This window comes from Panthera tigris, chromosome A1 (genome assembly GCF_018350195.1).
Source record: "Panthera tigris isolate Pti1 chromosome A1, P.tigris_Pti1_mat1.1, whole genome shotgun sequence".
NCBI lineage: Eukaryota > Metazoa > Chordata > Mammalia > Carnivora > Felidae > Panthera > Panthera tigris.
This window is the reverse complement of record NC_056660.1, coordinates 213814761-213842247: the sequence shown is the minus strand read 5'-3', so window position 1 is coordinate 213842247 and position 27487 is coordinate 213814761. Positions and strand designations below refer to the sequence as shown.

Sequence of the window (27487 nt, the reverse complement as noted above, 5' to 3'; positions counted from 1 at the left end):
GTGTGATCCAAAGTGATGGTGGTTCCCCAAGATTCCGGCATCACCGTCTTGCCAGTGCCAGCCCCAGGCCCAGTGCAGGCACAGAATTATGGTGTTTGAGATTCAAACCAACAGTCTGTCAGTGTCCAGCAACAGTACTCTCCTACGGTCTCAAGCAACCATATATTACCAAGGACAGACTTGTCCAACTGTCTATGGCATGACATCACCTTATCCATAGATAAATCCACTGGTTTTACAGAGTTATGTCCAGCCAACTCTTCAGTGTATCCAGGGACAACAAATTTTCAGAGCTCACCCACAAAGGGTAGTGGGATAGCCACCCGCAGCAAGACTACAATAGTTTCAACAAGGCAGGCTCGGCCTTTACAGCCACCTAAAATGGTAATGACAAATTATCTCCTGGATCTGCCAACTCCCTCTCCTCCCAAACAAACTGTAAGGCCTCCCAACTGGAAGACACCCCAAGATCCAGAAGGGAAGATTTATACTACCATGTGATCACAAGGCAAACTCAGTGGGATCCTCCTACTTGGGAAAGCCCAAGAGATGATGCCAGGCTTGAGCATGAAGCTGAGATGGACCTAGGAACCTCAACATATGATGAAAACCCCATGAAGACCTCAGAAAAGCCTAAGACAGCAGAAGCAGACACCTCCAGTGAGCTGGCTAAGAAAAGCCAAGAAGTATTCAGAAAAGAGATGCCCCAGTTCATGGTCCAGTACTTGAACCCTTACTGGAAACCTGAATGCAAAGTGGGAAGAATTACCACAACTGAAGACTTCAAACACCTAGCTCACAAGCTGACCCACAGCATTATGAATAAAGTGCTAAGTACCATAAGAACCCTAGGGACCTGGAGTACAATGAGAACGTGAAACATAAAACCAAGGAGTACTTAAGAAGTATGTCATAAGACTGGGGGTGTTTACAAACCCAAAGAAGACACTGAATTAGTGACTTGTGGGACCAGGGTGGGAGGACAGGCGAGCAGGTAGGAGAGTCTCTGGAGAAGAAACCCTGCAGGCCCGCTGTCCCACCCCTCTGGTCAGGGCTGTGCTACTGTGACACATTGCCCTGGGAAACTGAGACCTGCAGATTTCAATTGAAAGCCACAAAAACGAGCCATCTCCAGTCATGAGCTGTTGGGGTGTTGGAGGCCATCGCAGGCAAGGCCTTAGGGAATGACCCTGCTAAGATCCTGGCCAGGCCCAGCCCCAGTCCCAAACCCGGGTCTCCTCCTTGGAGGTGCTGTCAGCACACAGACCATGTGCATCCCCACTTACAACTCCTCACCCAGATGATCTGTATTATATTTTAATGTGCATATGAATATATTGAAAACAATTGGTTTATTTTTTCCTGGTTCTGTTTGTTTTTCATTTTGTTTTTAGCCTCTATGTGCTAGATCACAGGACGACTTTGTAATGAAGGTTTAAGTTCTCCTACTTTAATTTGTTATCATGTAAATATTCCAAAGCAGGCCGCCTTGTGGTTTCTGCCAGCCTTGTGCAATGTTGATAAGATTGATTTACTGCTTAAAATCATTTTACATTACCCAATTTTTACTGAACTTTTTATGTAGAAAATAAAATCAATTAAAGAAAAAAAGAAGAAAAAAAAAGAAATATCCCCATATACATGCCCCTGGAGTACCTCAAAGATACAAGTGCAAAATTTGGCACAAGGACACATCCTCTCCCTAGGTAAACTTCACTAAATTTACAATGCACAAATACCAATCACAAATTAGTGGCTTAAAAAATAATTTTATTCTGATTCTGATTCTACGTGTCAAGAATTTCAGCATGGTGTAGCAGAAATGGCTCCTCTTGGGCACCTGGGTGGCTCAGTCAGTTAAGCGTCTGACTCTCGATTTAAGCTCAGCTCATGATCTCATGGTTGGTGAGTTTAAGCCCTGCATGGGACTCTGCGCTGACAATGCAGAGCCTGCTTGGGATTCTCTGTCTCCCTCTCTCTCTGCCCCTCCCCTGCTCGTTCTCTCTCTCAAAGTAAATAAACATTAAAAATTAAAAAAAAAGAAAGAAAGAAAGGAAAGAAATGGCTCCCCTTTAATATACAATGACTAGAGTCTCTGAGAGACTGAGCAGCTGGGGGTAACTCAACGGCCAAGAGTTGGAATCATGTAGCCGCATCTTCTCACACACGTCTAGTGATTGAGCCCAGATGTCAGCTAAGCCTTCACTTGGGGCAGTCAATGAAGAACCTTCACATTGTCTCTCCATGTTTTATATTTTCTGCTACCCAGCATAGCAGTGTGAGGATAGCCACACTTCACACATGGTGGATCAGAGCTCCCAAAGAGGGGCCCTGTACACAAGGAGAAAGCCACACTGCCTTTTCTGACCCAGTGGTTAATTTGCAGCTTTTAAGGAACAGACATCAAGATGAGGATTAGATGTGCAAGACATTTATTTATTGGATGATAATACCTGTGGTGGAGGTGGAACGTGGAGGAAGCCAATGACACAGTGAGTTTCAGATGGCAATGCAGGTCTGACTTCTATAAAGGAGGGAAAGAAGGAAGGCAGATAGGCAGAATCTCTGACTGCAGGACAATTTGAAGAAGCTTTACAGCAAGCTGATGGGAAGTCTTTCAGCCAAAATTGCCTATCAAAGGAGCCCCACCTCTGACAGGAAGCAGCCGTCAATACTATCCCTACTGCCTTCAGTCACTGGCTGAGAGCAGCAGATGGGAAGCTTCATCTCAGGGAGAACACTGAGGTGCATCCAGCAGAGGCTGAGCCCGGCTTTCAGTTCCGATCCCCACAGCAAGAGATCTGAAACTCACCTTCACGTGGCCATACCTAGCCTCCGAAGTCATGCACCTTCTGTTACATGGCATTCTTTACAAGCAAGCAGTAAGTTTACCCAGATTTCCTGAGGAAACATAGACCCCAATTTTCAATGGGAAGAATGTCAAAGATTTTTCAGCCATTTAAAAAACATAACTGCCACATCTATCTAAGTAAAAGTAATAATAATATTTAAAATGTATGAGTAAAGAAGGCATTACGAACAAACATTTAAGAAATATGGAGGATATATGATGTGATGTGCAAAATAAATCATTAAATTTCTTTGCCACTGGGAAATCGGACCTACATTCTGGAAAGGGTACCACTCTTTTTCATTATAAGGCTTTTAGTACTATTTAATTTTTTGAGTCATCTACCTTTGTACCTTCAATATAACTCAACAAAAATGAGCAAGTAAACTAAAGAAAAGTAAAATAAAACTCATACTTCCCTCCTTAAAATGTTTCTGTGCTTTTTCTCTTGCCAGTCAAATCAAATCTAAATACTAGTTTGCAAGACCCTCCATGATCTGATCTAGCTGTCCAGACACTTCATAATACACAATATCAGTTATCTTTTGGTAAGCAAGGCTGTGGTAACAAAGTCCTAAGTCTCAGTGGCTTCCAGCACACGTCAGTAGCGATGGGTTAGTTTTGGTTCTTTTATATACAGCCTCTCACTTCAGGATCCAGTCTGAAAAACAACCCTACTCAGGACATAACATTCTCTTGTCATAGAGAAAGGAACAAGAAAACTGGAAAAACCAACAGTGGCTATTAAAGTTTCTGCGAAAACTGCACACTGTTACTTCTGCTCATGTTTCACTGATCAAACAAGTGAAGGACAAAGGTCAACATGACCAGGGGACAGGGAGGTAGGAGATATACTTCCCGTAGCAAGTCCCAGAAACAGGTGGGGGTGGATAACGCAAAGCACCACACACGATTTCTGTCACAGTACGGACTACGCTCTTCTTAGATTTCTTGCAGTTTCTAGAACCCACCTGCATTCTATTTCTTTCCCAACACTGAAATCCTATGACCCAATACGCAGAAAAATGCTAAGCTTTTTGGGTCATATAAATTCGACCAAGAAGTAAACACTGTGGTGAAAATTCTGTCTCTAAGAGTTCGCATCTTGATTGGGATTTTTGCTTCTAATTATCAATTTTCCAGGATAATGCAATCTCTGATTTTGGAAATAGGCACAGTTGGGGTTGAGGATAAGGTGGAGAAGGAAAATGTGTGTGACACAAGTGTCCTAGTCTGCTCGAACCACCATAACAAAACACCACAGACTGTGGCTTCCACAACAGACATTTACTTTTTCATAATTCTGGAGGATGGAAAGTCCAAGATCGATATTCTGGCAAGGGATCACCTTCTGGTAAGAGCTCTCTTCCTGGCTTGCAGATGGCCTCTTTATCTCCAAATGATTTTTCCTCTGAGTACTCTACTGTCCTATGGAATTAGGACCCCACCTTATGATTTTATTTAACCTTATTTACTTCCTAAACACCTTATCTCAGAATAAAGTCAAAATGCAGGTTAGGGCTGCAACCCAAATGCGGGTTAGGGCTGCAACCCAATTTCTTGCTTATGCAATAAGGCATAAGCAAGAAATAAGAAGAGTATTCATGAAGGACTCTAATCAGTGCACTAGCATAAAGATAAAAAGTTGGGAGATGAGAAGCTGTGTCTTGAAGGTACACCTGAGATGTAAAGAATTCTGAAAGGAGAAAGCAGCTCTCAATACAACAACATTTGAAAAGGAATGTGCAGGAAAAAAGGTACCCTAGTCCGACCCTACGGTTCTCATCCAAGCCTAAGGTTCTCGACATAGCACTGCCACTGGCCAGTCAGTTCATTTCTTGCTTCCATTGTTTCTTTATGATTGGAATGGAAATAAAATATAAAACTATATCAGTGCCATCATTTTCAGCAGTACATGTACACTCATGTCAAGCTGCCATATCAAAGAGCTGAGAAAGGAAACATTAGTATGTAAAAATAAATGTTAAAATAGAAAAATGCTATGAAAATATTAACATAAAGCTGCCTTTGGGATCATGGTCTACATGAAGTATTTCTTTATAGCCGTACCCTTTTCCTTTACTCTTTCATATGTATTTTCTTCAGCTCCAAAATATAAAGTGAACTTATCTGTCCTGTCTCCTGAGTAATTCGCCTCTAAAATATATGCAGCTAGTTGGAAATATGTATAGTTCATTGGAAGTGGTTAGTACTCCAGAATCCTCTCCTTAATCCTACATTATATTATTTTTATTTGGGCAATACTTCAGTTTGTAAACTTTAAGCCAAATTTCATAGTCAGTTCTGAGATTTCGAATGAAAGAATAAAATGGAAAGAGTGCTCACACAGGGATCTTTTCTCTAGGTCACTCCACCCTATGATTGTATTGTCATCTAGATGAAGGGCCATCTCACTGTAAGAAATAAAATCCCCACTCTCGCTTTATAACTGTCCCCTGTGACTAGTTGCTCCCGTGGTGTCCTTCACATGTAAGCCTCAGCACTGACAATCTGGCCACTTCTCGGGAGTCCATAATGCCCCCAGGACAGAAAAAGAGGCCCGGCACTATTCCAATTCACATAATTGCACTCTTCTTACTTAACATTCTCTTATATTTTCAATTAAATGCAACACTTCAGTCTAACAAATCCCTATGTGCCAGCATATGGTTGTTATGTTTCAGGTCTGTTCTTCACCTTCATGACAGGCAAAGTTTGCAAACTCTGTGCATTCACAGCCTTGAAGATCCTATGCAAATGCAAACTATTAATCAATTCCATCACAGATCTGACTTTGACCATTTATGAAGGATCTGCAGACCCTCAGTGCCTCGCCCATAATGTTGGTAATTTGCCTGGAATTATATTTGGGCGTTGTCCAAAATTTTGTTGTCAAATGACCTTTGCTGTTTAATGGAAAAGATAAAAAATTTTATACCAAAGAAACTAAATCTGAATGGATTTGTGGCAATAGACAGTGAATGATGAAAGCACATCACATAACACTGGAAGAAACCATAAAGCCCCATAAAGGCCACCTGCTTTCTAGGTGATTATTTCAGAGAACAAAAGGCAGACTGACTCATTGGTGAATTTACTCTTATATGTTTTCAATTCAAAGGAAATAACTGTGGCTGTAACATAAAAATCTCAGCAATAGATTTCTGGTTTCATAGAAAAACAGCATTTAATCATATAACTATGTTTACAAAGATATCTTACACTTCATTTTGAACATCTACACTTTAAAATCCGTAGCAACCCTTTGTTCAACTTAATTCTCCCAACAATCTTTTGTAGTGGTATGTGGGTCGTCACTGACGACAGCTGGTAGCAACGATGTTGCTCTCTTTGTGCTTTTGCAATAATACTGAGTTTATAAGCAAATAAGTAGAATGAAAGTATACCATTTTATTTTGTCCTTTGTCATGCCTGAAGGCCTCCCTCCAGTTAAATCATAAACTCCTTAAACTTTATAGCTATACTTTCTAGTGTTTAATGGAATTTAGGGCACAAGGCACACATTACATGAATGCTTACAGATGAGAACTGTCTGGCCTTCAGAGTTAACAAACAGATTTGAGTCATCATAGCCAGGTAATGGACATACCAGACCTAATTGTAAGGTTTCTGACTCAGGGTACAGTCAGCTTTTCTCTTCATTGCAGAATTACTTCCTAGAGATATTCGCCCTGGGCACCCTCAGCTGTCCTTTGGCCCACCTTTCTGCACGGGATATACCATGAAGTAGAACATGCTATCTCAACCCATAACAGCTTTAATGATCTGAGAATGAATCAGTTTTTTGTTTTGTTTTGTTTTGTTTTGTTTTTAATTTGGGGGAAGTGTTAAATCCTATTAGTACATAAATCCACAGCATCAGTAAGGGTCTTTCTGGCTGGTTAGGAAATCCACTTAAATCTAGGCATGGACAAAAGCACATTTAGGTTTTAGGCAGAATATAATCAGTAACACTGCAACCACCAGCTGTATCTGAGTGCTGACCATTTACAGTGCTTTAGTCCTTGGGCACAGAACAAGTGCCTAGAAAAAGAGTTAGTTATCCAAATACATTTAGTAATTTCAATTGCATTGTTTTGAAGTATCATAAATTTTCTAATATGCTTACATATTTATTCAAGGAGATGTAATATGAAAATAATAGAGGGGATATGGGAACTTGAGCATCACCACTTAGGAAGACCACAGGGATACTGCGATTTTAGAGAAGAATCTGATTTTAGTGGCAGCCAGGATTATGAAGAGTCTATGGTGGGGGTTGGGGGGTGGAGACAAAAAAGGTTCAGGATGGGGAAGTCAGCTTACAAAAGGGCCTATATTCTTGGGGATGCATGAGTGTGCAGCAGGTTAGAAAGGATAGTCATTTTTATGTATCAAACTCTATACCAGGCATCTCACATGCATGGCTTTGTGTTGTCCTTGAAGCGATCCCAGGAAAAGGTACTGCTACCTCTTCTACAAAGCTAGAAAGCACATTTCAGGGGGAAAAAAAGAAATCACAACAGGTCTTTCTTTCCTCAAAACTCTTGCCCTTATAGTTTATCCTGCTGATAATGAAAGACAAGTCAATATAAGATAAGACTAGAGGAGATTGTTGTTGAACAGAGGAGCCTGAAGTATAATATATAAGAGAGATAATTGAGGTGGAATGCTACCCAGGATTAAATTCCTTCCAAGATTCAAATCATTCAGCTCAAAGCTCCAGATGTGCTAAGACTAAAACTTTGGAACATTCATCCAGCGATCCCTTTGAATGTTGGTGAATTTATTTGGTTTGCCTTAACACACTCCTCCCCAGCTAGAAGGAAATGGGGAAAAACTAACGAGGAAATCCAAGCTGGAAGCTAGGAAGCTTTGGGTTTCACAACTTGTATTGTGAGAAGCTTGAAGTTTGAGAAGCCCCAAACTCTGTCACCTCATAGGTGACACACAAAGGGATGGTAAGCTTAGGCTGTAACATCACACAACCTCCCACTCAGTGGTTTTAACCCTCGCTGTGCTTTAACCCTTGAGTCACCTATAAACTTCAAAATAAATGCTGCTACCTGGACGTCAGTCTCAAAGATTACAATTTTCACTTGTCTGAAGTCTACTACTATTTATCTAGAGTTCAATTTTAGTTTGTTTTGCTGCTGATATTGTTATTGCTGTTGTTTTAAATTCCCCTTGGTAAAAAATAAATAAATAAAAATAAAAAAATAAAAAAATAAATTCTCTTTGGTGATTAGCATCTGAACTTAAGTTTGAGAACAATTGATAATCCTTTCCCTCATCATAGAAGGAGGAAGTAAGTTCATATCTTACAAAGAAAAAACATGAAGATATTCATTGAAGTATCAAATCTGAAACTTTGATAATTTTAAATAGACTCAAACTACATTAAAAACCTAGAAACCCAGAACAAACAACTCCACATTGCAAAGAACCACATGAGAATAAGCATCACAATTGGAAAAGGAAATAGATCTATATGGTGTGTCTGAGCTGAAAATTCTAGTTTGAGACAAAAAGATAAGACGTTTTCTTAACCTGTAAAGTCTAGAAGAAGTAGACAAAGTTAAAAGTGAAGGCACATAACCAAAGAAGGAAAATCTATTCTTCTAAAATAATGATATTTTCCTTTGTTTTCTTGTATTTTTTGATTAGGAAAATTTTAATCTTTTTCCTAAGTATTATGATAACAGAAATTGAAAAAAAAAACTTAAAGGAGTACTTGTCACTAAAAAGACAGAGAGAGGAACGTAGAAACTAGTTTGGTATAAGCAAATTAATTTTCAAAGCATACACTTATTTTTACTGTATAATAGAACCATTAGAAGTCTAAAATGACTTACTGTTAATAAGACATAGAAGGCACATTCTAGTCATTCAACCTCAAAATGTTTGGGCAAGGATTGTCCATTTTTTGTTATTGTTAGTTGTTTGTTGCATTGCAATACGAAATAATTAGATTTTGCATTCTGCTAAGAGTATCATAGTTTATGTATTTGGTTTTTGGGAGTTCAATTTTGGGAAATCACTCAGAGCAAAAGAAATATGGAGGCCTTAGTAATAAGTGCTTATATTTCCAACTATATTAAATTGAGTGCAGCCCTGGAAATTAATATGCTCTGCCTGATGAGAGAAAGCTCAACCAAGATATGTGCAGACACTTGGCTTTGTTCCCTGTGAGAAGCTCTACTAACCAAGCATTTGCCAGCTTTATTAATTCTCCCTGACTGTTGGGTCTTCCTGATTGTTTATTTGTTTGTTACCATTAGCAGAGTTATTTTATAAATTCTCTCAATGTCGCCATATGTTGCTGCCTACCATCAGTCAGGAGTGGACTAGAGCAGCCAGCAGAGGAAATTGAATTATGGCAGAATTGAGGAAGGGTGTAGCTATTTCTTTCTCACTGAAATACAATTTGTTCTTTTCAGCTGGTGATATGGAATTAGGAAGAACTGCTCAATGATATAATTGTGGTACCATCCAAATGAACAGAAATTCATTGCTAACTCTTTATAGAAGTTAAAGAATAAAACATCACCTTGCTTATGTGCCAAAATTATGCTAGTCATGTTGAATGTGTTTCTTTAGAATTTAATCCTATGTTGTAAATCATCTACATATACTTCCTTTTAGCGTATTTTTCTGAGTAAAACTTTAGATAGACAGATTGTTTTATTGTTTCTTATTTTAATAAGAAACTAGCACAATTTAAATTTCTCCCTACAATCAAGAGGAATCTATGGAAAGATCTTTAGTAGCATCCATGATCACATAAGACATTTTTTCGAAAATACTAAAACTATACAGATAGGATTTGAGAATAAATAGGTTGTAAGGCAGAATTAATCAGAAAGTCAAAATATAAAACCCATGTCTGTCTGAATATATAACATGTTTCTACTGTGAAAATACATTCATTGTTTGAATTTTAAATTTGGGGTATCTAGAGAAAAATACTGTAGAAAGAGATTACTAGTCCTTATTCTGCCCTAAACTTGGGGTGCTTTATTAGCCAAGTTATATACTCCACCTACTTTAGTTCTTTCAATTAGTCAATATTTACTGTGTGCCTAATAAGTCCAGCAGAGAGAATATCCGGTGCTGACAGGAGTGTATGTTTGGTAAACATCAAGGACGTGAGCTTGTGGATAGAAAGGAACAATCAAAGAGAAGTGACAGGAGAAAAGAACAGGAGGTAACACGTACACTAAATTGGGTTTTTACTCTCAATACAGAGGAAAGATATTGGACCGATACAACAGAAAGATGGCCTCATTTACAAGGTGCATCTCTGGTTGTAATGTGGAAAGTAGCAGCAAAGGAGGAGTGAGACAAAGAGGCATGGAAACTGGCTAGGCTCTATTTCAGTGGAGTAGAAGAAATTGTGGTAGCCTTTCCAGAGAAGTGGCAGCACAAGCAGCAGAAAAGAGATAGACTTGAGGTATATTCTGAAGGCAGAAGCATCAGAATTTGTAGATGAACTGGATACGTAGTGAGGAAAAGAGTAAAGTCAAGGCTGCTTCCAGGCTCTTGGTCTCAGGAGCTGGGAGTGTTGAATGTTGAGGTGATAAGAAGAGAGAAGGAGGTCTGGAAGCAACATCAGGACTTTGATTTCAAACATGTTAATTATGAGATATTTATTATACATCCAAATAAATCTTTTGGATAGTCAGCTTCATATAAGCCTGGAACTTAGTGAGTAGTCTGGCTTTGAGATATAAATTTGGGAGCCATCAGCTCGTAAATAGAATACATAGCCATGAAATAGGATGATACAATTTAGAGAGTAAATATAGAGAAGAGCTTCAAGAAATAAGCCGTGGAGCATTCTAAGGGTGAAGAGTTGTAGGGGAGAGATCAGCAAAGGAGACCCAGTAGGAGCAGGTGGTGAGGTAGGGTAAAGGCCTATAGAAAACTGTCTTGGGGGCCAAGTGAAAGAAGTGTATCAAGAAAAAAGAGGCTGATCAATTACTGCAAATTCTGATAACTGATGAATACCGTGGGCTCAGGGTTTAGGCTACCCTCACCTGCATTAGATTCATTGTGGCAATTTTGAGGTTACTGGTGACTTGACAAAAACAGTTTCAATGGAATGGTAAAGACAAAAGGTTGATTAGACTAAATTCAAAGGAAAGTGAGACAGGAGGAAATAAAGAGGAGTACAGATTATCTTTTGAGGAATTTACTTATACAGAGAAGCAGGGAAATGGGAGCAATTGATGGAGATGGTCGTGGACTGATGGGAGGGGCATGGGTTGCTTTGTTTTTAAGTGTAGGATATTGTATGCTGGGAAAAAAGGCACTGCTGAATCAAGAGAAAGACGGAACAGTTACTGGAGCAATGTCCTTGAGTAAGTGCGAGTAGATGACTCCTACTGCACACGTGCAGCCATATATCATTGTGAATAGCATAGACCACTCATTCAAGGTAATAAGACAGAAGACAACGCACATGTGTTCAGATGCCTAAGTATAGGCAACTGTGGTCATAAAAGCTTACCAAAGTTACCTTCTTATTGTTCAAGTTTTCTCAATAATCTAGAAAACAAAGACAGCAGCTGGTAATGAAGAGAAGATAATTGACAAAAGGCATGGAGAAAAAGGAAAATGTTTAAATAGTCACTTAAGACAATAATATTCAATGTGCAGAATTTGTAGGACTGTAAGAGTGCAAAGGAGGAGTTTTCAGGGAGAGCCCTCTATAATATTCACAGGAGCCTCCTTGAATCTTTCGTTGAGTAACAATCTGTACATTCCAGTAAAATCCCATTATGCTGAATATTGAACAACTTTCAAGGAAAGAACAATTATAGGAGAGCTATAAGTTGAATAATTTACAGGACTACTCTAAAAGCCAATGAGTCTTTAAATTCTCACTAGCCAAGGCTTCAACTAGAAACCTTGTTGACTGCAAGATGACAGAAAGCCCAGGCCTTAGTTCTGGGGCTAAATGAACCTAGCGTAAAGGTTATAACAGACCATCTTTTAATGGCTTAAAAAAATGTTAAAAGGATCAGACTTGCTACAAATAACCTAACTAAACACAAGAACAAAGTCTAAGACTCTTTAAAGGAAAACAAAACAAAACAACAACAACAACAAAACCGTGCACATTCAACAATATAAAGTACATAATGGCAATATGCCAATAAAAAATACCAGATGAACAAAAACAAAAAAACAAACATGACCCATAATCATCAAGGGGGAAAATACCAGACAGATCCAGAAATGACAAAAAATGAATGAAGGCAAAGAGGAAATAAGAATTAAATAATAAATGAGACAGATAGAAAACAAAGACTAAGAGGGTAGATTTCAACCTCCAAATTCCAATGATTACAATGAAAATAATTAAATAAATCCATTAAAAGGTAGCCCTTGTAAGATTGGATACAGGCAAGACAGAACTCTTTGTCATCTAAACAGAGATACATCTTAAGCAAAAAAGACAAGGAGTAGATAAAAGTAAAATAATAGAAAGAGACATATCATGCACATACTAATCAAAAGAAATATGAGTGGTAAGATTAATATCAGAAAGTAGACTCCAGGACAAGGAGTAATAACAGGGATAGACATTATAAACCTAAATGTTCAAAATGCGTGAAGCAAAAACTGAAAGAACTGACAGAAGAAATAAATCTACAGTTGTGGTTGGAGATATTAACACTTCTCTCACTAGCTAATACTGGTAAAATAAGCAGACACATAAATAAGGAGAGAGAAAACATGAACTATACCATCCACCAACTGAACCTAACTGGCCTTTATGAAGCACCCACTCACTATAGTCTGTGGTATAGTGTCCCCACCAAATTCACGTCCACCTAGAACCTCAAAATGTAAACTTATTTGGAATAAGAGCTTGTGCACATGTAATTAAGATAAGAATCTTAAGATGAGATCATCCTGGATCAGGACAGGGCCTTGGTCCAATGACATTGTCCTTATAAAGACTATAAGAGGAAGATAAAGAGAATAAGATGATATAAAGATAGAGGCATAAGGTTAAAGCTACTTCTATAAACCAAAGAATACCAACAATTGTTGGCAACCACCCAAAACTAGAAGAGAGGCATGGAATGGCTTCTCCCACAGTGCCTTCAGAAGAAGCAAATCCTGTCACACTTGATTTAGAGTTCTGGTCTCCTGAATGGTGAGAAAATAAATTTCTGTTAAGTCACCCAGTTTGTGGTAATTTGTTACAACTGCCTGAAAAAACTAATATACCCGTCTAATGACAGGGTAATACACATTTTTTTCCAAGTAGCATACAGACTTTTTGACAAAATTGAAAAGTCTGGATAGTTCCAAAATTATTCAATTGTGTAGGAATGTGCTCAGACTATAATATTAAATCGGAAATCAGTTACAGAAAGATATCTTGAAAATTATAAATATTTTAAAATTTAAACAGAAAAGTAAATTAATCATAGATCAAGGAAGAAATCATATGGTTAATTAGAAAATATCTTAGGGGTGTGTGGGTGGCTCAGTTGGTTAAGCATCTGACTTTGGCTCAGGTCATGATCTCATGTTTCATAGGTTCAAGTCCCACATCAGGTTCTGTACTGGCAGCTCAGAGCCTGGAACTTGCTTCAGATTCTGTCTCCCTCGCTCTCTGCCCCTCCCCCACTCATACTCTGTCTCTCTCTCTCAAAAATAAAATAAACATTAAAAAAATTTTTTTTAATATGTTGAATTGAGTAAAAAATAAAAACACAACATATCAAAGTCTGTGGGAGACAGTTACAACAGTGATTAGAGTTATGATTTGTTTTAAATACTCCTATCAGAAAATAAGAAAAAATTAAAATCAGTGATTTAAGAATCCATTGTTTTTCTAGTTTTTTTAGAAGAATTTGAGCAAATTAAATCCAAATAAGTAGAAAAAAGAAAATAAATAAATAAGAGAAGCTAATGAAAGAGAAAACAGAAAATACAAAGAAAAATAGGGGGAAAACAATAAAACCAAAATGTAGTTCTCTGAAAAGATTAAAAACATTTATACGTCTGTAGTTAAAAATCATCAAAAAAAAAAAAGACACAACTTACTAATATCAGGAATAGGAGAGATTTACAGATCCAACAGACATTACCAGGATAATGAAATAATATAATAAATAATGCCAATAAATCCAGCAATCTAAAGGAAACTGACAAACTACTTGCAAGACACAAATTACCAAAACTGACTCGAAAATAAAATAGGAAATCTAAATGGCTGTACAATTTATCAACAAAATTGATTTTGTAATGAAAAACTGCATATAAAGAAAATCCCATACCTTTATGAATTCTGTAAAACACTGTTAAGAATAAATAATATAAATCCCATAGCTCAATAACAATCCAGAATACTACTCAGCAAGGAAAATGAACATACTACTGGGGCACCTGGGTGGCTCAGTGGGTTAAGTGTTCATCTCCAGATTTTGTTGGTTTTGGCTCAGGTCATGATCTCACCATTTGTGGGTTCAATCCCTGTGTTTGGCTCTGTGCTGACAGTGTGGGGCTTGCTTGGGATTCTCTCCCTGTCTCTATCAAAAATAAATAAACATTAAAAAAATGAACAACTATTAATCATGCAAAAAGATGGATGCATATACAAGTATTATAGAGTGAGGGGAGTCTGGGTGGCTCAGTCACTTAAGCATCAGACTCTTGATTTTGGCGCAGGGTATGATCTCACAGTTTGTGAGTTCAAGCCCCGCATCAGGCTTCATGCTGACTGCACGAAGCCTGCTTAAGATTCTCTCTCTTCCCTTCTATCTCTGCCCCTCCCCTGCTCATGCTCTCTTCCTCTTTCAAAATAAATAAATAAAACTTAAAAAAAAATAAAAGTAAAAAAAAAAGTATTGTAGAGTGAAAGAAGTCAGACCCAAAGGAGAATATACTATGATTTTATATATGAAACCCTAGAAATAAGACAGAAAGAAAAATAGAACTTGATAACTAGCAATTCACTTAAAATTTTAAAAAATCTGTGAATTGATGGAAATTGTATTAATTCTCCATCTATTTACATTTTTTATTTGTTAATAAGATCTACTTATTTACATTAAAATATCCCTGCTATCAGGAGCACCTGGGTGGCTCAGTTGGTTAAGCACCCAACTCGGTTTCAGCTCACAATTTTGTGAGTTTGAGCCCCACATCAGGCTCCAAACTGCCTGTGCAGAGCCTGCTTGGTATTCTTTCTCCCTCTTTTTCTGCCCCTACCCCACTTCTGCTATCTGCCTTTCTCAAAATAAATAAACTTAAAAAAAATTTTAAATATCCCTGCTATTCTTATTATGCCATTCCATTCCCAACTAGTGATTGTCTTTTTTTCTTTCTCTTTCTATAAAGTTCTAGCTACAGAAATTGACCTATTTTTAATAAGTTAAAGCATTATCACATACATGGAAACAAATACAGTAAAACCTTGGACTGTGAGTAACTTGTTCTGTAAGTATTCTGCAACAGGAGCAAACATTTCTTTTTTTTTTTTTAATTTTTTTTAAATCTTTATTTATTTTGAGAGAGAGACAGGGTGTGAGAGGGGAGGAGCTGAGGGGAGGGAGACACAGAATCAGAAGCAGACTCCAGGCCCTGAGCTGTCCGCATAGAGGTCGACGCAGGGCTTGAACTCACAAACTGTGAGATCATGACCTGAGCCAAAGTCAGACGCTTAACCGACTCAGCCACCCAGGTGCCCCTGTAGCAAACATTTCTAATAAATTCTAACCTGATAAACGAGTGATGTCTTGCAATACAAGTAGTACATGATGCCAAAGGTCACATGATCACAACTGAGCCAATGGGTCTTGAAATTCACCTTGATTTACAAGTGCTTTGGATTACAAGCATGTTTCTGAACAATTTATGCTCCCAAACCAAGGTTTTACAGTATATTGAATGATAAGAAATAACTTGATTATTCATCTTTAATTAAGCAATGACTTAGATTTTAATCCCATATGTCTTTATACTGTGTATACATCTACCTAAGTGTGTGATAAGGATAAAATTATTTTTAAAAATTTAAATAAAGCTTTTCCCATATATATTATTTTTCTTCCCATTTGCAATTATTGTCAGATGTCATATTTGCTTACATGATAACTAGATTTCGGAAAATGACATATGATTTCTTCTGTAAATATTTTTAATGTTTATTTTTGAGAGAGAGAGAGAGAGAGAGAGACAGAGCATGAGCGGAAGAGGGGCAGAGAGAGAGGGAGACAAGGAATTGGAAATAATAATAATAGGCCTGAGCCACTCAGGCACCCCTGGACATTTTTTTTCTATTCGTAGCTTTTAATAAGAATAGACGTGAATACTTCAATTTAAGTTTGTTTAATAAATAGAAATTTAAAAGAATGTAACCACTTTGCACATATCCTCAAAGGATCTTGGGGTTGAAAGGAAAAGTTGGCATTGTGTTCTGAGTTATTTACCTCTCTTATTAAATATGGAACAAATCAGAAGAATATTATTTAATCCAAACAGGAGCTCAGACACTGTTCATGTATTCATTCTTACATCTAGAGAGATTAAAAATTTCTTCTAGAATCGTTTTCTGCTCATTTTTCACATTGATTGTCTCCAGACCCTGACAGAATTAAAAGTTATGGAGTTTCACCTATACACACACTTTTAAACAATGTACCCAAGTTTTGCTGAGCTTTGGAAAGTATGCGGAAGGTTTATTTTGTGTTCAGGGCAAAGGTTGAATTCTTTCTTATTACAAACTATTTTGCTACCTCAATCTTTCCATGAAACAAGAGGTAGAAATTCCCCTCAGAAAGTCACAGTCTTGTAGGGATACAGAATTAGAAGTCAAGCAAGCAGCCCTCAGGAAAAATAAAAGTTATGAGCAAGTGACCTTATTTGCATCCACATTCTATCAAAAAATACTCTCCTAGGTTTGATGGCTTAGTGAGAAAATTATTTTTCCCTTAAATCTTGACAGTATGTTCTTGCTTCTTTCCTAATCTCACATGTTAAAACATGTTCTACTGGTGGGATCCTGGGCAAATACAGTATTTTCATTAAAAGACAGAAGTACCTATGATTCATTTCACATATGGAAATCTGCTTACCATCCTAATAAAGGATGGCTTAATATTTGGCAAGTCTGGACCTCTAATAATAGACAATACAAAGATAATAGTCCAGGAAGACTATGATCATTCCTCTTCAGGATTCACAAGGAAATAAACCAGTGATCCAGGTTAATTGTGACTAAGATAAGCATTCCCTGAAAAAGAGAAAAATAAAAGAATAAGCGTATGTTTACTCTTTTCAAAGCTAGAAAAAAATCTGATTAGTGTGCATTATTAAGCATGCAAAAAATAAAAATAACCAAATTTTCTGAGAAGACCCAGGCTATGTTTAAGACTTCTTGTTTGGAATCATTACTGATACATTCATTTGTCTCTACTTAAAGTAAGGTATCAATGCCAATAATTGATTTAGGTAAACTTCAGATAACAGTTTTAACTTGCATGATTGAGAGCTCATGAAATTCCACATATTTTCTATAGAAAGCTCAATTATCTTTTGAATTAAAAAAAATCAATGACTGATGTTAATACATAAAGAAAATATAAAAGATTTAAATCAATATCCACACATAATACATATTTCAGTGTGAATAAATATGTGTATGGTGCATATGCCTGTTTGCAAGGAGAGAACTTTACACAGAAGAACATAGTACACACTTCAGTCATCTTTCTCCAACTATCTTATTATTAATTTAGTAAATAGATTTTAATGAATATTAATGTGATCTCAATTAATCATGTCTTTCTGATGCATTACCAACATTTGAGTGCTTGTTTCTATGGGAAGTACCAACATTTGAGTACCTGTGCTATACAAAGTATGTACTAGAGGCTGAGGATACAAAAAAATAGTTAGGGAATATATCTGTACTCAAAATTCACAGTGTATGAACCTTCCTAAATTTGAAATTAGAAAGATGGAATTAAATAATTTCAACCTCTAAAAGGAAAATATATGAAGACTTCTTATATATCTTTCCAAAGTCTTTTGAGAGATGATCCATATTTTAATCTAAGTTTGATTTATTATTCTTATTAAAATAATACATTCTCATAATTTAAAATCCTATGGGCTCAAAAGCCAATGGTCTCCCTCCTTCTCCACTGCTCACCCTCTGTTACTCTCACTTGAAGAATTACTATTAACTGTTTACATGTTTTCATTTTTCTGATAGCTATTTTTGAATATCTAAATAATATGCTGATATAGCCCTGTCTGGATGTTCCATTGTAATGGACCCTTGATAAAATTAAGGTGTTAGGAAATATATCTTTTCTGTTATCATTTTACATCAGCGGCAGAACTTATACTCTGCTGCATAATCATAATTAGAATGTCTCCTTGTTCTTTTGTTGGTTTTAAATGTTGAAAACTCAGTAAGCCAGAATATGCATTCTTGTGACTTTATAATTGTTGTTTAATGTACTGTCAGGCAATGTGTTATGATTACATTTCCTTTCTTGAAAAATTTGTTTAGTATTTTGTATTTCTGGTATTATCATACATATAATGAGTTAATAACTTAGTTATACTACATTTTATATGGATTATTTTTAATATTTGTGTTTCTCCAAAAAAATAGCATCTCAAATTTCACTGCAATCATGAGATATTTTTTTTAAGTTTATTTCTGTTCTCTTAATTATCTCTGTCTGCACTAGGGCTGGTTTTCAGATTATGCTGATCTTTTATTTTTTCTTCAAATATTTTTTAGATTTTTAAAATTCATTCAAATTTAAGAATGAGGCAACAGAAAGGCTCCTGGTATATTTCAGTGTCTGAGTGGGTGTTGTTGACTGGCAGGAAGTGCATCAGGACAGGTGTTAGGCAGCTGATCCCAAATGGAATACAGAGGTTTTAATTTATAGCACAAATACCCACACGGGCAAAGTGTCATGTCATAATTGCTTGTTTTTTTTTAATTTAAATTCCAGTTAATTAACATACAGTGTAATATTAGTTTCAGTTCAATGCTTATATTTTTTGTCAGAAATATCTTTTTAATATATGCACATTTGAATTTTTATTATTATTTGCCTGTAAATATCTAGCTTCTATTCTTTTCACATGTAGTGCTTGGAGAGTCAACTATTTTGTGTTGGTATCCTCCCTTAGTCTCCTATTTCTCGCCTATCTTCTCACTGCTACCTTCCATTACCCATTGAATGAGGAGCCCATGTGGATTTTGCTAAGCAGACTCCATATTCCGGCTCGAATTCCTCTCCTCCATCATTCTTCTTCTATACGCCTTCCGCTGTGCTACTGCTACACTTTAAAACCTCCTTTATGCCTCCTTTGGGGCACCTGGGTGGCACAGTCGGTTGAGCGTCTGCCTTCAGCTCAGGTCATGATCTCACGGTCTGTGAGTTCGAGTTTTATTTATTAAAAATAAATAATAAGTAAGTAAGTAAATAAATAAATAAATAAATAAATAAATAAAATCTTTAAAAAAAAGACCTGCAAAAAGAATCAATTGACAGAAGTATTTTGATAAAAAGGAAAGCCATCATGAATGAAGTTAATTTTTGGTTAACATTAGTAAAACAGAGGGGACTGCTAAAGATGGTGTCGTAGGAGGAAAATGGGCTCACCTCCTCCTGCTGATTGCTTAGATTACACCCACATCTGCCTAAATAACCAAGAAAACCACCAGAAGACTAGCAGAATGGACTCTCCGGAGCCAAGCGTAGACAGGAGGCCCACGAAAGAGGGTAGGAAGGGCGGAGAGGTGGTGTATGCTACAGGGACTGGCGGGAGGGAGCCAGGGCGGTGGAAGGGTGGCCTGCCCAGCAAGGCAGAGCCCCTGAGTCTGGCTTGCAGAAGTGGAGGGGCCAGACTGTGTGAGTTCTGACAGCTAGTGGGACTTAACATCTGGAATGTTAAAAGTCAACAGCTCTGCTCAGACAGCAGGAGGGCGAGAGGACACCGGGAGGGAGAGTTGCTGAGCCCTGGAAGACAGAGGTCAGTTCGGCAGGGAACAGAGGCACTGGCCAGCGCCATCTCCCTCTCCCATTCCCCAGCCAAAATTCCAAAGGGAACCAGTTACCGTCACTGAACTTGCTTGCCCCAATAAACACCCAACACTGTGCTTCTGTGGATCCATCCCTTCGATGGGCATGCCTCCCTCCTAGTGCTGCGGGGCCCCTCCCACAGGGAACCACACAGGGCAAAGCGGGCTAACCCTGCCCCTCCGGCCCCTGTGCACCTTGCGGATCCACCCCAGCTAATACGCCAGATCCCATCAAAGCAGCACCACAGGCCTGGCAGTGTGCAAGAGCCCAGGCAGGGGCCTCACCACTGCACAGTGAGTCCTGCCCTTGGGAGAAGGGAAGATAAGGTACACACCAGTCTGACCCTGGCCCCAGCAGCGGGCTGGGGGCAGACATCTGGTCTGACTGCGGCCCCGCCCACCAACAGGAGTTACTCCAGAGGGCATAGGAGAAGTGCCCTGCAGTTGGGAGCCACCGCAGGGACTATCCAAAATGATGAGATGGAAAAATTCTCCTCACAAGAAACTCCAGGAAGTAGCAACAGCTAATGAATTGATCAAAAACGATTTAAGCAATATAACAGAACAAGAATTTAGAATAATATTAAAATTACTCTAATATTCTAATAGTCATAAAATTAAAATAAAAAAATAAAATAAAATGCAAAATAAAATGGAGGCGGCCATAGTACAGATTGAAGAGGCAGAGGAGAGAATAGGTGAATTAGAAGATAAAATTATGGAAAAAGAGGAAGCTGAGAAAAAGATTAAAAAAAAACAGGAGTATGAGGGGAGAATTAGAGAGCTAAGTGATGCAATCAAACGGAACAGTATCCATATCATAGGAATTCCAGAAAAAGAAGAGAGAGAGAAAGGGGCTGAAAGTATACTTGAACAAATCATAGCTGAGAACTTCCCTGATCTGGGGAAGGAAAAAGGCATTGAAATCCAAGAGGCACAGAGAACTCCCTTCAGACATAACTTGAATCAATCTTCTGCATGACATATCATAGTGAAACTGGCAAAATACAAGGATAAAGAGAAAATTCTGAAAGCAGCTAGGGATAAATAGGCTCTAACTTACAAAGAAAGACATATAAGAGTAGTGGCAGACCTATCTACTGAAACTTGGCAGGCCAGAAAGGAATGGCAGGAAATCTTCAATGTGATGAACAGAAAAAATACGCAGCCGAGAATCCTTTATCCAACAAGTCTATCATTCAGAATAGGAGATATAAAGGTTTTCCCAAACAAACAAAAACTGAAGGAATTCATCACCACTAAACCAGTCCTACAAGAGATCCTAAGGGGGATTCTGTGACTGAAATATTGCAAGGACCACAAAATACCAGAGACATCACTACAAGCATGAAACCTACAGACATCACAATGACTCTAAACCCATATCTTTCAATAATAACTCTGAATGTAAATGGACTAAATGCTCCAATCAAAAGACAGGGTATCAGAATGGATTAAAAAAAAACAAAAAACAAGACCCATCTATTTGCTGTCTACAAGAGACTTATTTTAGACATGAGGACACCTTCATACTGAAAGTGAGGGGATGGAGAACTACCTATCATGCTACTGGAAGTCAAAAGAAAGCTGGAGCAGTCATACTTATACGAGACAAACTAGACTTTAAATTAAAGGCTGTAACAAAAGACGAAGAAGGGCATTATATAATAATTACAGGGTCTATCCATCAGGAAGAGCTAACAATTATAAATTGTGCACCGAATACAAGAACCCCCAAATGTATAAAATAATTAATCACAAACATAAGCAACCTTATTGATAAAAATGTGGTAATTGCAGGGGGCTTTAATACCCCACTTACAACAATGGATAGATCATCTAGACACAGGATAAATAAAGAAACAAGGGCCCTGAATGAGACATTGGATCAGATGGACTTGACAGATATATTTAGAACTCTGCATCCGAAAGCAACAGAATATACTTTCTTCTCAAGTGCACATGGAACATTCTCCAAGATAGATCACATACTGGGTCACAAAACAGCCCTTCATAAGTATACAAGAATTGAGATCATACCATGCACACTTTCAGACCACAATGCTATGAAGCTTGAAATCAACCACAGGAAAAAAGTCTGGAAAACCTCCAAAAGCATGGAGGTTAAAGAACAACCTACTAAAGAATGAACGGGTCAACAAGGCAGTTAGAGAAGACATTAAAAAATATATGGAAACAAATGAAAATGAAAATACAACAATCCAAACGCTTTGGGATGCAGCGAAGGCAGTCCTGAGAGGAAAATACATTGCAATCCAGGCCTATCTCAAGAAACAAGAAAAATCCCAAATATAAAATCTAACAGCACACCTAAAGGAAATAGAAGCAGAACAACAAAGACACCCCAAACCCGGCAGAAGAAGAGAAATAATAAAGATCAGAGCAGAAATAAACAATATAGAATCTAAAAAAACTGCAGAGTAGATCAATTAAACCAAGAGTTGTTTTTTTGAAAAAATAAACAAAATTGATCAACCTCTAGCCAGTCTTCTCAAACAGAAAAGGGAGATGACCCAAATAGATAAAATCATGAATGAAAATGGAATTATACAACCAATCCCTCAGAAATACAAGCAATTATCAGAGAGTACTATGAAAAATTATATGCAAACAAACTGGACAACCTGGAAGAAACAGACATATTCCTAAGCACCCACATACTTCCAAAACTCAAACAGGAAGAAATAGAAAACTTGAACAGACCCATAACCAGCGAAGAAATTGAATCAGTCATCAAAAATCTCCCAACAAATAAGAGTCCAGGACCAGATGGCTTCCCTGGGGAATTCTACCAGACATTTAAAGCAGAGATAATACCTATCCTTCTCAAGCTATTCCAAAAAGTAGAAAGGGAAGGAAAACTTCCAGACTCATTCTATGAAGCCAGCATTACTTTGATTCCTAAACCAGACTGAGACCCAGCAAAAAAAGAGAACTACAGGCCAATATCCCTAATGAATATGGATGCAAAAATTCTCAATAAGATACTAGCAAATCGAATTCAACAGCATATAAAAAGAATTATTCACCTTGATCAAATGGGATTCATTCTTGGGCTGCAGGGCTGGTTCAGCATTCACAAAGCAATGTGATACATCACATTAATAAAAGAAAAGATAAGAACCATATCCTGTCAATCGATGCGGAAAAAGCATTTGACAAAATTCGGCATTCTTTCTTAATAAAAACCCTTGAGAAAGTCGGGCTAGAAGGAACATACTTAAACATCATAAAAGCCATTTATGAAAAGCCCACAGCTAATATCATCCTCAATGGGGAAAAACTGAGAGCTCTCCCCCTGAGATCAGGAACACGACAGGAATGTTCACTCTCACCGCTGTTGTTTAACATAGTGTTGGAAGTTCTAGCATCAGCAGACAATAAAAGGAAATCAAAGGCATCAAAATTGGCAAAGATGAAGTCAAGCTTTCGCTTTTTGCAGATGACATGATATTATACATGGAAAACCCAACAGACTCCACTAAAAGTCTGCTAGAACTGATACATGAATTCAGCAAAGTTGCAGGATACAAAATCAATGTACAGAAATCAGTTGCATTCTTATACATTCATAATGAAGCAGCAGAAAGACAAATAAAGAAACTGATCCCATTCACAATTGCACCAAGAAGCATAAAATACCTAGGGATAAACCTAACCACAGATGTAAAAGATCTGTATGCTGAAAACTATAGAAAACTTATGAAGGAAATTGAAGAAGATACAAAGAAATGGAAAAACATTCCGTGCTCATGGATTGGAAGAATAAATATTGTCAAAATGTCAATACCACCAAAAGCAATCTACAATCAAAATTGCACCAGCATTCTTCTTGAAGCTAGAACAAGCAATCCTAAAATTTGCATGGAACCACAAAAGACCCCGAATAGCCAAAGTAATATTAAAGAAGAAGACCAAAGCAGGAGGCATCACAATCCCAGACTTTAACCTCTACTACAAAGCTGTAATCATCAAGACAGCATGGTATTGGCACAAAAACAGACACATAGACCAATGGAATGGAATAGAAACTCCAGAATTGGACCCATAAAAGTATGGCCACCTATCTTTGACAAAGAAGGAAAGAATACCCAACGGAAAAAAGACAGTCTCTTTAACAAATGGTGTTGGGAGAACTGGACAGCAACATGCAGAAGATTGAAACTAGACCACTTTCTTACACCAGTCACAAAAATTAACTCAAAATGGATAAAGGACTTAAATGTGAAACAGGAAACCATCAAAACCCGAGAGGAGAAAGCAGGAAAAGACCTCTCTGACCTCAGCTGCAGCAATTTCTTACTTGACACATCCCAAAGGCAAGGGAATTCAAAGCAAAAATGAACTATTGGGACCTCATGAAGATAAAAAGCTTCTGCACAGCAAAGGAAACAATCAACAACACTAAAAGGCAACCAACGGAATGGGAAAAGATACTTGCAAATGACATATCAGACAAAGGGCTAGTATCCAAAATCTATAAAGAACTCACCAAACTCCACATCCGAAAAACAAATAATCCAGTGAAGAAATGGGCAGAAAACATGAATAGGCATTTCTCTAAAGAAGACATCCAGATGGCCAACAGGCACATGAAAAGATGCTCAACGTCACTCCTCATCAGGGAAATACAAATCAAAACCACACTGAGATATCACCTCATGCCAGTCAGAGTGGCTAAAATAAACAAAACAGGAGACTATAGATGCTGTAGAGGATGTGGAGAAATGGGAATCCTCTTGCACTGTTGGTGAGAATGCAAACTGGTACAGCCTCTCTGGAAAACAGTGTGGAGATTCCTCAAAAAGTTAAAAATAGATCTACCCTATGACCCAGCAATAGCGCTGCTAGGAATTTACCCAAGGGATACAGGAGTGTTGATGCATAGGGGCACTTGTACCCCAATGTTTATAGCAGCACTTTCAACAATAGCCAAATTATGGAAGGAGCCTAAATGTCCATCAACTGATGAATGGATAAAGAAATTGTGGTTTATATACACAATGGAATACTACTTGGCAATGAGAAAGAATGAAATATGACCTTTTGTAGCAACGTGGATGGGACTGGAGAGCGTTATGCTAAGAGAAATAAGTCATACAGAGAAAGACAGATACCATGTATTTTCACTCTTATGTGGATCCTGAGAAACTTAACAGAAGACCATGGGGGAGGGGAGGGAAAAAAAAAAGTTAGGGAGTGAGCCATACCATAAGAGACTCTTAAAAACTAAGAATAAACTGAGGGTTGATGGGGGGTGGGAGGGAGGGGAAAGTGGGTGATGGGCATTGAGGAGGGTACCTGTTGGGATGAGCACTGAGTGTTGTATGGAAAGCAAATTGACAATAAACCTCATAAAAAAGAAAAAGAAAAACAATTAGTAAAACATTAAGACATCTTCTTACAAATGAAGTCAAAGGTTTAGGCCCTGATAAACATTCTTGGCCATTGTGCCAAACAGTACTTAATACGTTAACAGAGATGACCCAATTGTTCTGATGCTTATAGGAAAGCAAGGCAATAAAAGCCCTCCAAAAAACATTGTATGAACAGTTTAAATAATAATAGAATACTGATTTTCTTGGCATTTTCAACTCATAGTATATTGATTGAGATTCCTAAAAATATTGTATATTCCAATATGAAATTCAATGCTGGGCTTTAAAACCTGAAACGAAAATCTTTAAATAAAAGGTAGCTTTCCAAGGCTGGGAAACATAGAATTCATTCTAAGCTTCTCTCCTTATTTCAGTTTCCTTATTTTGAGAAACTGAAGCCCTTCTCAGCTTATGCACATTTATGGAGAAATCACTTTTCTGAACTCTTATAATATCTGTAACTTTTGCCACACAATTTAGCACTTGATTGTGGTGATTTTCTATTGTTTTATTATTTATTGGCTCAATGTTTATCTTCTTATCCTCCTTCTTTAAACTGTGATTTCTTAAAGCTTGGCACTACCTAGTGAACAACCCATTATAATCACCCAAGATGTTTGTTGATTGATATGAATGTAAAAGTCGGAATCAAGATGGTTGTTTTTAAGCCAAAATATTAATCACAGGATATATAAAACCTGAATTGTAATTATGGAGACTTTAGATGATACAGAAATTGACAATAATCTCGATCTAACTTTGTTAGTAATCAATGAACATATGATAAAAGCCCAGCTTTCTACGCAACTAACTGCACAGATACATTTACACCGTTAATGAGCATATACCTCGGCAGCATTCGCAGAACCTTTAACATAACCTTGCAATCCCCACTTAAGATTCATGGCTACACAAATGAATAAAAATATAAATGCTCTACAATTTTGCAGACATCAAATAAGACCAATAATTGCCTTAGGAAACAATATAAATAGATATATAGCACTGCTATACGTAGAACACATTTCCTGCTGGGAATTCTTTTATTACTTTTATTCTTTTATTACTTACTTGGCAAATAATCATACAACAACCTATTGATATTTTCAGCCATTTGGCACATATAACTGACATGATCCATACACATATAGTATCTTTCAATGTAAATATGTTTTAGCCCACACTTTTTTCGTGTAACTGAAAAAATCTCTCTTGATTAAGTTTGAGGGAAAATCAAAAAAGACAATTCAAGTACAATGGTAATGATAAAAAGTTTTGCCAAATACATTAACTATTATTGACACACCTAAGTAAATACTGTGTAGGATTAAAATTTAATAATAATATCTTAACCTTACCTATATAACTTTACCTCAAAAATAACTAGAATAAAATAAATAAAAGTATAAATAAATGTTTTATATTGATTTTAATTTATAGCTAGCTTTAATATAATAGAAAAAAGCAAAGAAGAACGTTGATGAGCAATGCCTTATAAGTAGGCAACAATTAAACTGGATACACTAGGCTTTGAAAAGGCATAAAGGACCTGGAGTATATTCTTCGGGATAATTTTTTCACTTATTCACCAAGTACATTTATTCAACAAGTTCATGCCTACTATGAACAAGAGATGTTTTTAATAGTAACCAATTTTCAACTTTTAAGACTAGATATGGTTTGTTAAACTTTCCAAAATCACTAAATTCTACATAGTGATGAGTTTAGGTAATACTATGTTTGATCTAAAAGTACATGTAAATTTAAAGTAATACAACAGAGTTTTGATTGTAGCTTATAAAGGAAATCTAAAGAAATTTTTTAAGGTGCTACTTTGTCTTGCTTGGTTGCGGTAATTTTAGAAGAAAAAGAGAATTGCTTTTTCTTTTTTCTTTCAATGTGTGCCTTCTAATGTTTCATTTATTTTTGAGAGAGAGAGACAGAGACAGAGACAGAGACAGAGTGTGAGTGGGGGAGGGGCAGAGACAGGGAGAGAGGGAGACACAGAATCCCAAGCAGGCTTCAGGCTCTGAGCTGTCAGCACAGAGCCCCCGATGCAGGGCTCGAACCCACGAACCATAAGATCATGACCTGAGCCAAAGTCGGATGCTTAACCGACTGAGCCACCCAGGTGCCCCCAAAAAGAATTGTTTTTAA

General features: G+C 37.3%; 1 pseudogene; it reads left to right on the top strand.

Annotated features, from left to right (window-relative positions):
- Positions 1–381: 381 nt before the first annotated feature.
- Positions 382–2805, top strand: LOC102969045 (annotated as a pseudogene).
- The last annotated feature ends 24682 nt before the right edge of the window (positions 2806–27487 follow it).